The sequence below is a fragment of the Pinus tabuliformis genome, chromosome 8 (genome assembly GCF_031772625.1).
Source record: "Pinus tabuliformis cultivar Carrire ecotype Pingquan chromosome 8, CPIR1, whole genome shotgun sequence".
In the NCBI taxonomy this organism is placed as follows: Eukaryota; Viridiplantae; Streptophyta; class Pinopsida; order Pinales; family Pinaceae; genus Pinus; species Pinus tabuliformis.
The window spans coordinates 566,108,804-566,124,222 of NC_142294.1; the positions used below are offsets into that span (position 1 = coordinate 566,108,804).

The 15,419-nt window shown below is 35.0% G+C and overlaps 1 non-coding gene across 1 annotated transcript; it reads left to right on the forward strand.

The window, feature by feature from the left end:
* Window positions 1-6,090: 6,090 nt before the first annotated feature.
* Window positions 6,091-6,162, forward strand: TRNAT-UGU (transfer RNA threonine (anticodon UGU)). Its single transcript has one exon. It is a non-coding gene; the product is annotated as a tRNA-Thr (tRNA).
* The last annotated feature ends 9,257 nt before the right edge of the window (window positions 6,163-15,419 follow it).

Sequence of the window (15,419 nt, forward strand, 5' to 3'; positions counted from 1 at the left end):
ACTATGGTGGTATCAAAAATTCCAGTTTGGGTCAGGTTGCATAACCTTCCATTACACTTCTGGCATCATAATGTTTTAATTTCCATTCGGAACTCCATGGGAAAGTTCCTAAAGATTGACGGGGGCAAACTTACAACGGGAATATTTACTTTTTCCAGAATATGCATTGAAGTAGATCTCAGTTAGGGACTACCAGACAATATTACATTGAATTTCAATAATACACAGTGGACTCAACCATTAGACTACGAAAATACAACTTTTCGATGTCGTGGATGTTTACAAACAGGCCACCTCCATAGTGCTTGTCCATAGGCCAAAAAAGACCCCAAATGGAATAGGAAGCAAAAGAAAAGGCCAAAAAGTTGGCAGTATACAGACCCCCTGGAAGAAGAAGCAGAAAGAGAAGAAACAATAGGAAATAAATTAGGATCGGATGCAAAAAAGGGCTATAACAACACACAAAAGGAAGAGAAAAACCCCACCAATCCCTGCAACTTGGGGCTCTCCAACCCCCCGTAGCAACAAGAGACCCAAATGGAAGTAAGTGGCAGCAAACGAGCTCATGGATCAAAAGGATCTAATTCCGACAAAGAATACCCCATAAATACAAATGAAAGTTCGCTGGCCATTGTAACATCCACTCCCAACACTAGAGGCTGGCAAAAAGTGGAAAAGAAAAAAGGCAGAAAAGAATAGGCTAGATGCAATTTTTTAATTTTTTTTATGTATCTTGTGAAACAGGAACAACTTATATGCATATGCTTTTTAGCATCTACAACATGTAATTTTGCCTTATGAATAAAATTATGATTTTTCCAAGGGAAAAATAATAATAATAATAATTATTTTATTAAATTTAAATATTTATTAGTTGTTATAAAATCCCTTATTTAGAATGGAATACTAAATAAATAAAAAATAATAATAATAATAAATAAATAAAAAGTAATAATAATAATAATAATAAATAAAGAAAAATAATAAAGAGGTTGCTATTAGATCTATTAAGAGACCTACTAAGGCAAGACATAGATTTTTTTTTTTTTAAGAGAAAGACTCAAAAATTCATAACACTAAAAATGAAAGTTACAAGGGAATAAATTATGTAACTATAGTTAAAGGATTAGAAAATTATTTAATCCCCATGGACAATTATTCAGAGAATACAAATTTTAGTTAAAAAAAAAGGGAGGAGGAGTCAGGAAGAGAGGGTCGGAATCCAACTCTTACTCAATTTCCAACCATCATCCCTATTAATATTTCTGCCATGCTTTTCGATCTCAATCACTTCCCTAAGTTTCTTGTGGTGGAATTGATCTACCCTAACAATGACTTTCGAATCTTCAATGCAGACATGGTGTTTCTATTTCTCAGCATGTTTGGCTAGGGCTAATGCACGAGAGCAATTGTGTCTAATGTCAACAACATGCTGATTGATTCTCTGCTTAATAGACCTACCTGTTTCTCCAATGTATGGGATACCACAGGAGCAGGGAACAAGGTAGACTCCTTTCGACTCCTTAGGGAAAATTGGGTCCTTAACAGATCTAAGAGAATTTTTAATGGTATGGAGGGGTTTGAATGAAGAAGAGATGTTAATATTCTTAAGGATATGGGCAATCCTATCCGTGGTTCCTTGGATATACAGAAGATGAACCTTAGAGATAGGATCAACACGGTCAGGTTTTACTGTAGGCGTTTTGCAGGCTTTGCGAAAGGCCTTGAGGCTTTGAGATATGCTATATAATGAGACTTCTCCTGTTCAAGGTGGCTATCATCAAAGATTCTTAGAGCACGAGTAGAAAGAGTGCTGAGAACCCCAAATTTCTCAGCCGAGAAATGATGGGAATTGGCATGGAGATACTGTTCCGTGTGAGTTTTCTTCTAAAAAACTTGGTGATAGATGGAACCATTTTCCATCCTCGAAAGGAGGATGTGGAGAAAGGGAAGGCAACCATTCTCTTCAACTTCCATCGTGAAATTGATGGAGTCCGATAGAGAACTAAGGTGGTTAAGAAAGAGATCCAGTTTCTCACGACCATGAGGTCAGATGACACAAGTGTCATCACCGAACCTCTTCCATTTATTAGGGCGAAATTGCGCCGAGGCTAAGGCCTTGGTCTCAAAATCTTCCATAAACAAGTTAGCAACGATGGGGGGAAGGGGGGAGCCCATCACAACACCGATTGACCCTAAGGAGTCAAAAGGAGTCTACCTTGTTCCCTACTCTTGTGGTATCCCATACATTGGAGAAACAGGTAGGTCTATTAAGCAGAGAATCAATGAACATGCTGTTGACATTAGACACAACCGCTCCCGTGCATTAGCCCTAGCCGAACATGCTGAGAAATCGAAACACCATGTTTACATTGAAGATTCAAGAGTCATTGCTAGGGTAGATCACTCCCACCACAAGAAACTTAGGGAAGCGATTGAGATCGAAAAGCATGGCAGAAATATTAATAGGGATGATGGTTGGAAATTGAGTAAGAGTTGGATTCTGACTCTCTCTTCTGGACTCCTCCCTTTTTTTTTTAAACAAAAATTTGTATTCTCTGAATAATTGTCCATGGGGATTAAATAATTTTCTAATCCTTTAACTATAGTTATATAATTTATTCCATTGTAACTTTCATTTTTAGTGTTATGAATTTTTGAGTCTTTTTCTTAAAAAAATAAAATTTCAATGTCTCGCTTTAGTAGGTCTCTTAATAAATCTGATAACAACCTCTTTTTTATTTTTATTTATTTATTTATTATTATTTATTATTATTCCATTCTAAATAAGGGATTTTATAACAACCAATATATATTTAAATTTAATATAATAATAATTGTTTATTCTTAACCACTAATTTCTAAATGAACATATAATATTTTATTATGTTTATATTCACTTTTAATATTTTATATTTATTTTTACTAATTTGTAACTAAATATGTTTTATTATTTTAATAAATAAATCATTTCCTCTAAGAATTAATATTAGTTTACTTACTTGATTAACTAATTTCACTAATTAATATTATTTTACTTACCTAATTAACTAATTTACCAACAGCTATTTCTCAAAAGCTAATTTTGGGCAATGATGCATCCATACTATTTATTCCTTAAGATTCACTAATTCTTCGCCTTGTCCCGAGGATGGACCACATTAGTTGGTTTGAAACATCGACCAAATCCTATCAATGTGATTAATCCGAAATACTCATTTTCTACATTATGGATCAAAAAAGTCTTAGATATAACAAAAGTACAAATTTGTTAATTTTTTACAAAGTAACATTCTTTTATTTCCAATTACTTTATAGATAGATAGATATTAATATAAGGTGGACATTGAAGTATTTTATTTATGGTCCATATTGCAATATTTTTTGGTTATTAATTTTATTTAACACTGCTTGTCAACTTTATGCTAAGTATGGAAGGGATTACACATCTCTCTCATATTGGGTCATAGAAAGTGTCTTTCTACACAATAAATTTTTAGTTGACTGATTTAATATGTTTTAAACTTTCATTTATCTGATTATTTTTACAATGTGACACGTTTATGTGAATTTATCAATGACATATTAAAAGTGCAAGCTAAGTTGAGGTTATTGTGGGGAAAACACCACAATTAAGTGATAGAAATTTCACTCGATAGATTTGTCACATAGTATATTTATTTATGGGATATTAAAGAATACCACTAGATTTGCTAGATATAGAAAAAGGTCTCCCAAATTCATTTTTGTTTAACCCCTTTACAATACATCTTTCCAATTAGAAAATTGCTTATTTTTGTTTGTTTGTTAGATAATGTGAGTCGTGAGATGATTGATACACAAAACCTGTGGCTTGAGTAGCCGCGACCCATAGGCATCTAAGTCGTCAAAATCACCCAGGGATTACACCCGGCCTAGGCCACACTAGCCCTTAGCATGGCATGATTTTTTTCCATGGGGTTTCAAACTGGCGACCTTTTCACCACAGAGTGCCTTAACAAAACGCCATGTGGACTAGGAAATCCCCTATTTTTACTAGATATCTTATGTATCCATCTTTTTAGAGCATTTTTAATATTTCTTTTTATTTCTACCCCAAGTATGGAACTAGGACATAACTCCTATAAGCTTCAAATCACAAAAATAACCCAAAATTTGTAAACCAATGCAATGCCATCAAAAAAATACGTGACTATAATAAAATAGCTTTGGGTTTGAAGGCTTAGTGTTACTTTACTTTCACACTTATCTTTGGTCTAATACATAGTCATGCATTTGCTAAAAAAAGGTTTATATTTATAAATATGTATTTGTAAACCTAAAATAGAAAACCAACTCAATTCATAACTATTTGTCCTTATATATTTATCTACTATCCATCAAGGTTATAGATCTCATGTACATTTTAGGAAAAAATATGTATTTATCTACTATCAATCCAGGTTATATTTGCAATAATATTTAGGTAAATGATATGCCCACTAACCCGTTCTGATACGTTTCTTATAATTCATATTCGAAGGAAATTCAATTAGAAGACATGCAAGAGATTGTAATTCGAGAGCTTAATCTAATTGAGGGACATTATTACTATCCTTTAAGTAGAATTGGGTCACTTTTTCCTTGTATTTGTGTTATGTTTTTCACAAATTAATGTAAGCATAATTAAATTTCCAAATCAATAAAAGGGATATTATATAAGATGAGGGGTATATGGATCTTATGTGTCATTGCACTAAAATAAAAGAGAATAAAAGTAAAAATATGATTATGTTAAAAAATTTTAAGGTTTATTTTTAAAATATAGTTAATATTAATTAATTTTCATTGTTAATATATAATTTTGTCACATATATGCATTTTGTTGTAAAAAATAATCAATTGGACTTTGTGGCTTAGCCTTTAATACAAAGTTGATATTTTCTTACATATGTTGAAGTAAAATATCTTACATTGAACAAGAGAGTCCATGTTTATATGGCTAAAACAATTTCTTATTACAAGGACACCAAACAAATTTGCATCCATGTGTCATGAGGTGACTAACCTGGGGAACATGTAATGACACTACATACATGCGAGGGTGAAGAAGGGCAATCTTCACATATTACTACTAATAAATTACTAATCCCAATCCCTTTTCCAATCTATATTAATCCATGGGCCTTCATTGATTTATTTTTTAGAAAGAATTCCTTCATTTGGCATGTGTCTGGATTGCAATAATTGCAGAGTTAACACACTTCATATGTGAATTAGTAGCACCAAAAAGCCTAACATTAAATTTCACAATAGAAACATTGAAACCTTGTAACAGAGGCATTGAGATAGTGTTACCCCATAAAAAACTACATAAAACTTCGTGCAAACTTTTTCAAATCTCTGTAAACAAGATGACTTTAAAAACCCCAAAAATACAAAGCAATGCATATAGCACTCCCCAAATCTCTATATAACCTCAACACTTATATACTTAATTAAAAAATAACATTCTCCTTTAATATGAAAAAATATATTGATTTCAATATTTACACTTTTTTTTGGTAAGTTTGGGAGGACTACATCTTCATCATGTTCAATATATCACCTTGATTGGAGCGGGAAATTGAACTATTAACTTCACATCAAAGAGTGTCTTAACAAATCACCTAATCACCCTCTCTTCGAAACCCCATAAACTTCAATATTTACACTTAAAAATTTAATACAACTAAAAACATACACATTTACTATACATTCTTAAAATTCATTACACAACTTAAAAAAATGATCATATCCCTCCGTTATCATTTTCTGAACACTCAAATTTGAAATGTACTTTCTTGTCATAGGAGATTTTGTGTTTGCATTTACGAAGTCCAGAAACTTAACAAATAACAATCAGTCAAAAATACAGATATTCAAATTGAAATTGAAATTTAAAAGGGAAAAAAAGAGGGGGCGAAAATAGCATTCTTGCCATTAAAACCTTACTCCTATTTAGAGAAACAAGATATAGTTATTATCCAGACCGACAAGTTGTTATTTTGCAAATTTCTTTGCTTGTACTTAAAAACGTAAAAGAACTAATAGGGGAAATGTTTTCCATGCGCCTTTATAGCTCAGTGGTAGAGCGTCAGTCTTGTAAACTGAAGGTCCGCAGTTCAATCCTGCGTGGAGGCAATTGTATATTTAAAAAACCCCTTATGATAAAACGATAAGTTTAATAATAAATAAATGACATATTATAACATTAAACTCTAAAATAATTATTACCTATTAAAAAATAATTCAATTTTATATATAAAAAAACCCTCCTGATAAAACGATAAATGGAATAATAACGATAAAGTGAATAATAAATAAAAAAACACCCTTGTGATAAAACGATAAATTGAATAATAAATTAAAAAAACAATAAATTGAATAATAAATTTATATATAAAAAAACCCTTGTGATAAAACGATAAATGGAATAATAACGATAAATTGAATAATAAATAAAAAAACAATAAATTGAATAATAAATAAATAAATATATAAAAAAACCCTTGTGATAAAACGATAAATTGAATAATAAATTTATATATAAAAAAACCCTTGTGATAAAACGATAAATGGAATAATAACGATAAATTGAATAATAAATAAAAAAACAATAAATTGAATAATAAACAAATAAATATATAAAAAAACCCTTGTGATAAAACGATAAATGGAATAATCACGATAAATTGAATAATAAATACAAAAAACAATAAATTGAATAATAAAGTTATATATAAAAAAACCCTTGTGATAAAACTATAAATGGAATAATAACGATAAATTGAATAATAAATAAAAAACAATAAATTGAATAATAAATAAATAAATGGGTCATAAAATGATAAATTGAATTATAAATAAAAAAACCTTTATTATAAAATAATAAATAAATGACATATTATAAAATTGAGGCTTTATTATCCATATCAAGTTTATGAAAAAAAATATAATTTTTATAAATAAAATTCTATTGCTGTACAAAAATTATTACGTATTAAAAAATAATTAAGTTCAAATATCATCTTCTTTATATATTAATTACAAAAATTATAATAATTTAAATATATTTATTAATTATAATATAGAATATTATAATCTTAAATTTTATTACCTATACAAAAATATTTCCAAGTTCAAATATCATCTTTTTTATATATTAATTACAAAAATTATAATAATTTAAATATATTTATTAATTATAATATAAAATATTATAATCTTAAATTTTATTACCTATTCAAAAATATTTCCAAGTTCAAATATCATCTTCTTTATATTAATTAAAAAATATAATAATATAATTAATTTAAATATATTATTAATTATAATGTTGATGATTGGAAAAAATATTAATATTTTTTTAACTTAAATTCAGTGCTCATATGTAACATTATAATGTAAAATTCTATAATGTTACAAATAATTTAATATTTATTTAAAAATAATTTCTTTTATATATTAGTTACAATAATTATTGCTAAGATTTTATGGAGAAATCACATAGAGAATATATGTTCAACGCATTTTGAACCTCAATCTAGGTTTATTATAAGGACCAGGATGAGGAACAAGATCAACAAACCTCTAATATATATCTTTGAGATGCAACCATAATTTTCCAACGGCCAAAAGAAAAATTAATAAGAAAGAACTTGAAAAGAAAAATAAATAAGAAATAACATTAACCAATAAAAAGTAATTTATTTATTAGTTGTTTTTGAATTTTATTTGAATTCATTTTATTTTCTATTTTAATTATCAAAAATAATTATATCACAATAATTCATATTATTTTATAATTTATTAAAAAATATTTATACGCCTCTAACAATTTTTATTATTTTATTATAAGACCCTCCTAATTTCTAATATTTTTATCATATATTTTATTAATTTTAAATAATGATTAGAAAATAAAATTTATCTAATAAGAAAGGAAACTTATATAATAAAAATATTATTAATAAAAAGCTAAGAAATAAAAATATATTACTATAATAATAATAATAACACTGTCATCCATCCATTTTGTGATATCATGGTTGAATCAAGAACATGGTATTTTTAATGAATCATTTTTATACAATTAATATAATTTTTAAAAAACTAATAAAAACAATAATAAAATAAAAGAAATCAATATAATTAAAAGAAAAAGGTCCTATAACAGAACACCCACCAACCATGAAAGAAGGAAACCAAGGGGGTTAAGAACAAAGAGAAGGGACCCACAAGCTACTTAACTTCCATCCATCGTCCCTATTAAGAGTCTTACTCATCTTTTCAATTTCAATGGCTTCTCTTAATTTTCGGTGATGGAAATGATCAATCTTCGCGAGGACCTTAGAATCCTCTAAGCAAATATGGTGCTTCATTAATTCAGCGTGTTCTACTAGAGCAGAGGAGCAGGTCCTACGGTGTCTAAGGTCCGTTCAGTGCTCCTAATTCCTTTGTGAAATGGAACGACCCGTCTCTCCAATATAGGGGGTTCCACAAGAACAAGGAATTAAATAAACACCCTTCATGCATTTGGGATCAATAGGGTCTTTGACAGATCTTAAAGAGCTATGAATGGTTTTCAACGGTCTATAGGTGGAGCCAAACATTCTAGGTGATTCTATTAATATTAATATTTCTAATGAATCCTCTTCCTTTTATAATAATAATAATTATTCTTGTAATAATAATAATAATAATTCTTATTTGGCTCACTCTTTTAATAATAAGGTTATTAACCTTTCCAAGTTCTCTTTTGATCCTCTGGTTTATAGTCTTCTTGAGAAAGGTTTGAATTTTTCTCTAGCCCTTAGAAAGATTCTGATTGAGGAGATCATCTGCTCCATTGAATCCGACATCAGAGAATTTCCTGATCACATTAAGGATGTCATTAGGCAGGATTGTTCAATGGTTCTTAGGAATGCTAAGCCGCCTAAAAGCAATATTAGCAAGGCTGAATTTGAAGCCCTAAAATATTTAAACAATAACCCTGATGTTGTTGTCCTTAAAGTTGATAAAGGAGGAGGGGTGGTGATTTTAGATAGAGATGATTACAAGAAGAAGATGTTAGATCACCTATGCAACAGTGGGAGCTATAGAAAGCTAAATAAGAACCCCATTAAAAAGGTTTCAAAGGTTGTTGCCTTGGCTATTAAGTCTAATAGATCTGTAAGCTCATTAAGTCACAAGCTTATAGAAAGTAACCCTCTCACTCCTAGGATCTATGGGCTTCCTAAGATTCATAAGGAAAGCCCCGCCTTAGACCTATAGGTGCGCATACGTATCTCATTACTAAGTATTTAGCTCGAAAGCTTAAACCTTTAGTAGCTAAGTCTAGTTCTTTTGTTAAGGATTCTTTCTCTTTTGTAAATGAGTTGAAGGATGTAAGGTTTGAGCCTGAAGATTTTATGGTTAGTTTTGATATTGTTTCTCTTTACACTAACATCCCTATTAAGGAGGCAGTTGAAGTTATCAATCACATAACGAATCCTGATACTGCTAAGCTTGTATAGATTTGCCTTACCTTGACCTTCTTTAGTTTCAAATAGGGAAAATTTTAGAGGCTAATATTCGCAGGTGGGTTAATATTCCATGCTTTTCCAAAAAAAGATTCGCCAATTTCCATTTTTCTAAAAGTGAATTCGCCCAAATTTTATAGTATAAAATTATTTTACCTTAAAAATCGCCAATATTATATATTGTCTAATATAAAATAATTAGAAATCTAGACATTTTTACAAAATTATCATCAAACATTTTAAAATTTGGATATTAGGGACTGTTATATATTGTCTAATATAAAATAATTAGAAATCTAGACATTTTTACAAAATTATCATCAAACATTTTAAAATTTGGATATTAGGGACTAATAAGATTCGCCAAGGTTGTTAAACTTTAAGATAAACTTCCATCCTTAAAATTTTCCCTGGAACTTTCAAAGGCAAATTCTATGAGAAAACATGCGGGGTAGTGATGGGTTCTCCCCTCTCTCCAGTGGTTGCTAACCTTTTTATGGAATATTTTGAATCAAGGGCTTTAGCTTCTGCTCGATTTAAAACAAAAAATTGGAAAATATTTGTTGATGATACCTTCAACTTATGGCCCCATGGTCAGGAAAAATCAACTTCCTTTTTCGAGCATCTTAATAATCAATTTGATTCCATTAAATGTACCATGGAATGTGAGGTTAATGGAAGCTTACCCTTCCTTGATGTTCTTATCTCTAAGAAATATGATGGTTCTTTCTCCCACCAGGTTTTTCGTAAGAAAACCCATAGTGAGCAATATCTTCATGCTAAATCTCATCACTTTCCAACCCATAAACTAGGGGTTCTCAACACTCTAGCTACTAGGGCTTTAAGGGTTTCTGATGAAGACCATCTGATGGATGATAAGACACTTCACTTAAATGTCTTCAAGAAGAATGGTTATAATGAGTTCCAAGGTTTCTGAGCCTTTTTAAAAGGTAGTTAGGGACCTAGAACTAAGAAAGAAGTTAAGGTGGCCTCTAGTGTCTAGCTTCCCTTTATCCAAGGGATGACTGACAAGATTGTTAGGACTATGAGGAAACAAAAGATTGGACACACTTTTAGACCGTTGAAAACCACTTATAGCTCTTTAAGATCTGTCAAAGACCCTATTGATCCCAAATGCATGACGGGTGTTTATTTAATTCCTTGTTCTTGTGGAACCCCCTACATTGGAGAGATGGGTCGTTCCATTTCACAAAGGATTCAAGATCACGCAGCGAACCTTAGACACTGTAGGACCCACTCCTCTGATATAGTAGAACTTGCTGAATTAACAAAACATCATATTTTCTTAGAGGATTCTTAGTTCCTCATGAAGATTGATCATTTCCATCACCTAAAATTAAGAGAAGCCATTGAAATTGAAAAGAGGAGTAAGACTCTTAACAAGGACGATGGATGGAAGTTAAGCAGCTCGTGGGTCCCTTCCCTTTGTTCTTAACCCCCTTCGTTTCATTCTTATTTCATGGTTGGTGGGTGTTCTATTCTAGGACCTTTACCCTCTAATTATATCGATTTATTTTATTTTATTATTGTTTTTATTAGTTTTTTTAAATATATATATATATATATATATATATATATATATTTTTTTTTTTTTTTTTCTAAATTAAGCTAAATTCTATTACTGTAAAATAATGGTACACTGAGGTTTTGGCCTTTGCCTGTCCGTGCCATAGTTTAAGGCATATAACAAAAAAACAAGATTGTGACTACCCATAACGGGAAACCAGTCCAGTTCAAACATGAAATTGCAAATATTATCTTGCTGCCCACGCAGGGGAAACCAACATTTAAGCACAATATCTAACCAGTTTGTCAAAAAATCATAAAAAAAATACCAAATGACAACAAATTTTCCAAAAAAGCCCCAAAAAACCCAGATAACATAATGCCCGGAACCTAAGACTCGAAGACACGTGGCATGTTGTGTGGCCAGTCAAGTGTCCTGTTGCAGCGACGAGTGTTTCTCAATGATGAAACACCTGTAATCTTCTGCCTGCTGCGTGGCATCCATGTTGTCTTCTACCTGCTTCTTTGCTCCTGTGTCTTCTTCTGCCTGATGGTCACGGTCCTTCTCCTCCACAGTGTTCTTGTCCGGAGGAGTGTCCTGCTTCGCCTTTGCGCGGTGTGATCTTCCCTCGACCATGGCTGGCTCCTCGCTGGTAGGACGTCCACCTCCGGTAGCTGGCTCCTCATGGAAGGTTATGGAGATGGTGGCGGTTATGATAGGTTGGTTCAGGGAGCAGCGGTAGGTGAACTGGGCTGAGCGGAGGGGCTGCTGTGGACTGGAGGGGATTTCAATGGACGGAGAGTCGGAATGCGTCGGTTGGAGGTGGAGAGCTCATGAGCGGGTATTTGGATATCGGCCTATGGGCAATTGAGCCGAGGGGGAGGAGGCATCTGAGGCAGGAGACGGTGGAGAGCGAGGCAATCTGCCTCTGCTACTCCCTCTTCTACTTCGCATTCTGTGGCGAGTTCTGGGCATTTTGACGCCGAGGGGAGGAGAATGACTGCTGGGAGACGGCTCAGAGTGATGAGAGGGCGCAACAGGTTCAGAGGTCGGCTCAGAGGAAGGAATAGCAGCAGACGTGGGGTGGAGAATAAAATTGCAGATTAAGCTTTGTGTAAAATGATTGCCCGTGCCAATTCCAATGCAGCATAGAATGCTGCAGTGCCTGCCCATAGCAGTGCGTGAGCTTGGTTCTGCTGTAGCCAATGGGCAGTGGCATTGTAGAGGTGAGGGATTAGAGACAGGTGCGGTGGAGTTCAAAGAACCAGAGGTCGCCATTAATCTGAGCCGAGGCGGGTAGACACGGTCGGATTGATTACAGTGCCAGCTTAATTGCCATTTATGGTCGCTATTAAGTCATTTTATGGTTTGATGTGCGGGATTACAGAGGGCCATGTGGCCAGGCCACTTGCCATCCCAATCTGCTGCCAACATATTAATCTTGACGTACACCCACATCCGAGATTTTTAAAAATATATTAATTGTATAAAAATGATTGATTAAAAATATCATGTTCCTGATTCAACCATGATATCACATAACAGATGATATTATTTTTTTTTTCTCAATCTGTCTACTTCCATTATTATACAAAAAGATTCAAAAAGTTACAGCAAGGCCTTGGCCTTGAAAATCTTGCCATGAGGTTGAAAATTAGCCCAGATGAACACATTCCAAAAATTAGTGGACTTCCTTCTGTTGCGTCTTCTCCTAAGACCCGAAACATTGCTAAACAGGGACAAGCTGAGACATACAACCATTGCGCAGCTGTGCAACGCTAAACAAGGACTTCCAGACATACAGACACATACAGTCGACACAGAGACATATAGACACATACTATGACTTGACACAGGCAAAATTGCGAGTTTCAAAAACAGAGTAATGCGCCTACTTCTTAGGCTGCCGAGAGCAGAATGCCATACAAGATCAGTCATCATCCGTAGTGTAGGGTTCCTCCACTACCCTGCACCCGTATTGCAAAGAGTCTTCCGAGTCTGAGCGAAGGACCACCGAGCCGGTTGGGTCTCCCTGAGCTGGTTCGCTTGGACCTGCAGGGGCAGCTTGAGTCGCCAAGGAGGAGCTTCCCATGACCGGGCGTTGAGTATCAATTGGAGGCACCATCCCTTGTTCTGGCGGAATTGCCGGATGTGCTGCTGCCTGGCCGCTGAGATTTTCACAATTTTCTATAGTAACAGAAACTAAGAAAGTGGAATTGGCAAGAGTACAGGGGATACGATAACGAACTGTTGGATGCGCCGCATGCTCACACTCAGCCATCCTACCACACCCGTGTCCTCTGCCTCTTCCGGCTCTGGTAACATGAGGACGGCTTTGCTCAGGTGCCAACTCGACCGAGGAAGAGGGGGAGATGGGGGCAGACCTCTGAGAGGTGGCACGTCCACGGGAGCCTCCACGTCTGCTTCCCATCCTAGGACGCTCTCTCGGCATTGCAATGTACAGAGGATTAACAAGTGAGCAGATACACGGAGGGGAGTGACTAACCAGTACGTGAGCCCTTTGAGCTTGAGCCCAATGCCTGTGAAACACTCTCGTGCCTGAAACAGAGACGGAATTGGGCACTGTAAGTGATTGACCCTGAGTTACCAACAACACCGCAGAGGAGTGCGAAGAGGCTACAGAGGAATGCGAAGAGGCCGCAGAGGAATGCCAAGAGACCGCAGAGGAATGCGAGGAGGCCGCGGGAGCACATAGTTTTTGAAGCGCCATTGCACAATTAACCAAGAGGCGGATGGAGGAGTTAAAGACCAGCATTAAAAACCTTGCGTGAGACCAGCTCACCAGTTCTGCAAGGTACCTCGTGGCGTGCATGGGCTGACACCTGCCCATGTGAAGCACCACCTTCGTACCATCATACCATTCAAACACCCGCATCTGGGAGAGAGATATCTTTCTGCACCAAAGAAGTGCAATCCTGTTTGAGTTGTTCATCATCTGCCATTTCAAGGGATCCTGAGAAATAGGGAAGTTGCTGAGTTGCTCCCTGGTTGGCCAATCTATCTGCGACTTGATTTGCTGTTCTTCTAACATGCTGGAAGGTTATGCTTTGGGGATTTCTTAGCTTTTCCTCCAGTGATTCCAATCTACTGAGCAGTCTCCAGCTGGATGCTATCTTGACTGTTGTAGTGCCTGCTTGTATTTTGTTGGCTGCTGCTATAAGGATAGATGAGTCACCTTCGACCTCTAGAGGGAAGAAGTGCTTTTGCTCTGCAATGCAGATCCCTTTCCAAAGTCCTTCCAACTCAGCTGCATTATTAGTGTCTTTGCCAATCGATCCATAATAGATATGCAATATTGCCCCCGTATGGCTTCTGAAGATTCCTCCAAATCCTGTCGGCCCAGGATTACCTTTGGCTGCCCCATCAAAATTCAGTTTGTAAGAGTTAATTGCAGGAGGGGACCAGGATAGCGGAGAGGCGGTGCATGTTGGAGGACGGGCCTTAACTTGGGCTAAAAAGGAGAGGTCCAGATTCCAGGCTTTCAGAATGATACATTCCTGCGGAGATTCTGGCAGATCTGTATCATACCAGGTTCTGATGGCTAGAGTTTCTTGAAGATTTTGTTTTAGGAGGAGCCACAGAGCTTCTATTGGCCGGCTGGTGTTGTTGAAGATTCTGTAATTTCTTTCCTTCCAGAGAATCCAATAAAGAAAGCCTGGTATTAGACTCCAAAGAGAGTTAAGAAGCTGGCTTTTAAAAGGGTTCTTTGTCCATTTCCTAATGGTTTCTGTAACATCCTCCATCTGAGCTTCCGATCTCCTGTTGCATTTTTCAGTTCTCTCCCAAAGTTGCGTTGCTAGCGGACATGTTTCCATTAAGTGTCTGATGGTTTCAGAGTGGAGATTGCAATTTGGGCATCTTGATGGGCCAATGAATCCATGCTTTTGCAGGTTGTCCCAAGTGAGTATGCGCCTTTTACTTAAAAGCCATAAAAAAGTGGAGACCTTAGGCCATACTCCTGGTTGCCAGACCTTTTCCCATATCTGGTCCTTGTCTGTCTGGATGGCTGAGTAGCGCAATTGGTATGCTTCTTTGGTGGTGAATGTTCCTTTGGGCGTATGTCCCCATCTTAGTTTGTCCTGCTGGTTAGAGTATCGAATTCTTCTGTAATTGAGTTCTTGATCTATGTCAGTGTGCGTTTCTCCTTGCCAATCAGTCTGCCAGAGGCTAGCGGGTTTCCAGATTTGGAAATCATGGTGCGTGGGCTGCTGCCAGAATTGATGAACAAATGTGAGGTTCGCCTGCTGCATGGAAGCTTGCCATAGTGGCTTTTGGAATAAAGTTGCCAGTTTCGGGAGTTGTTGCCATGAATCCTCCCAGAACCTTGC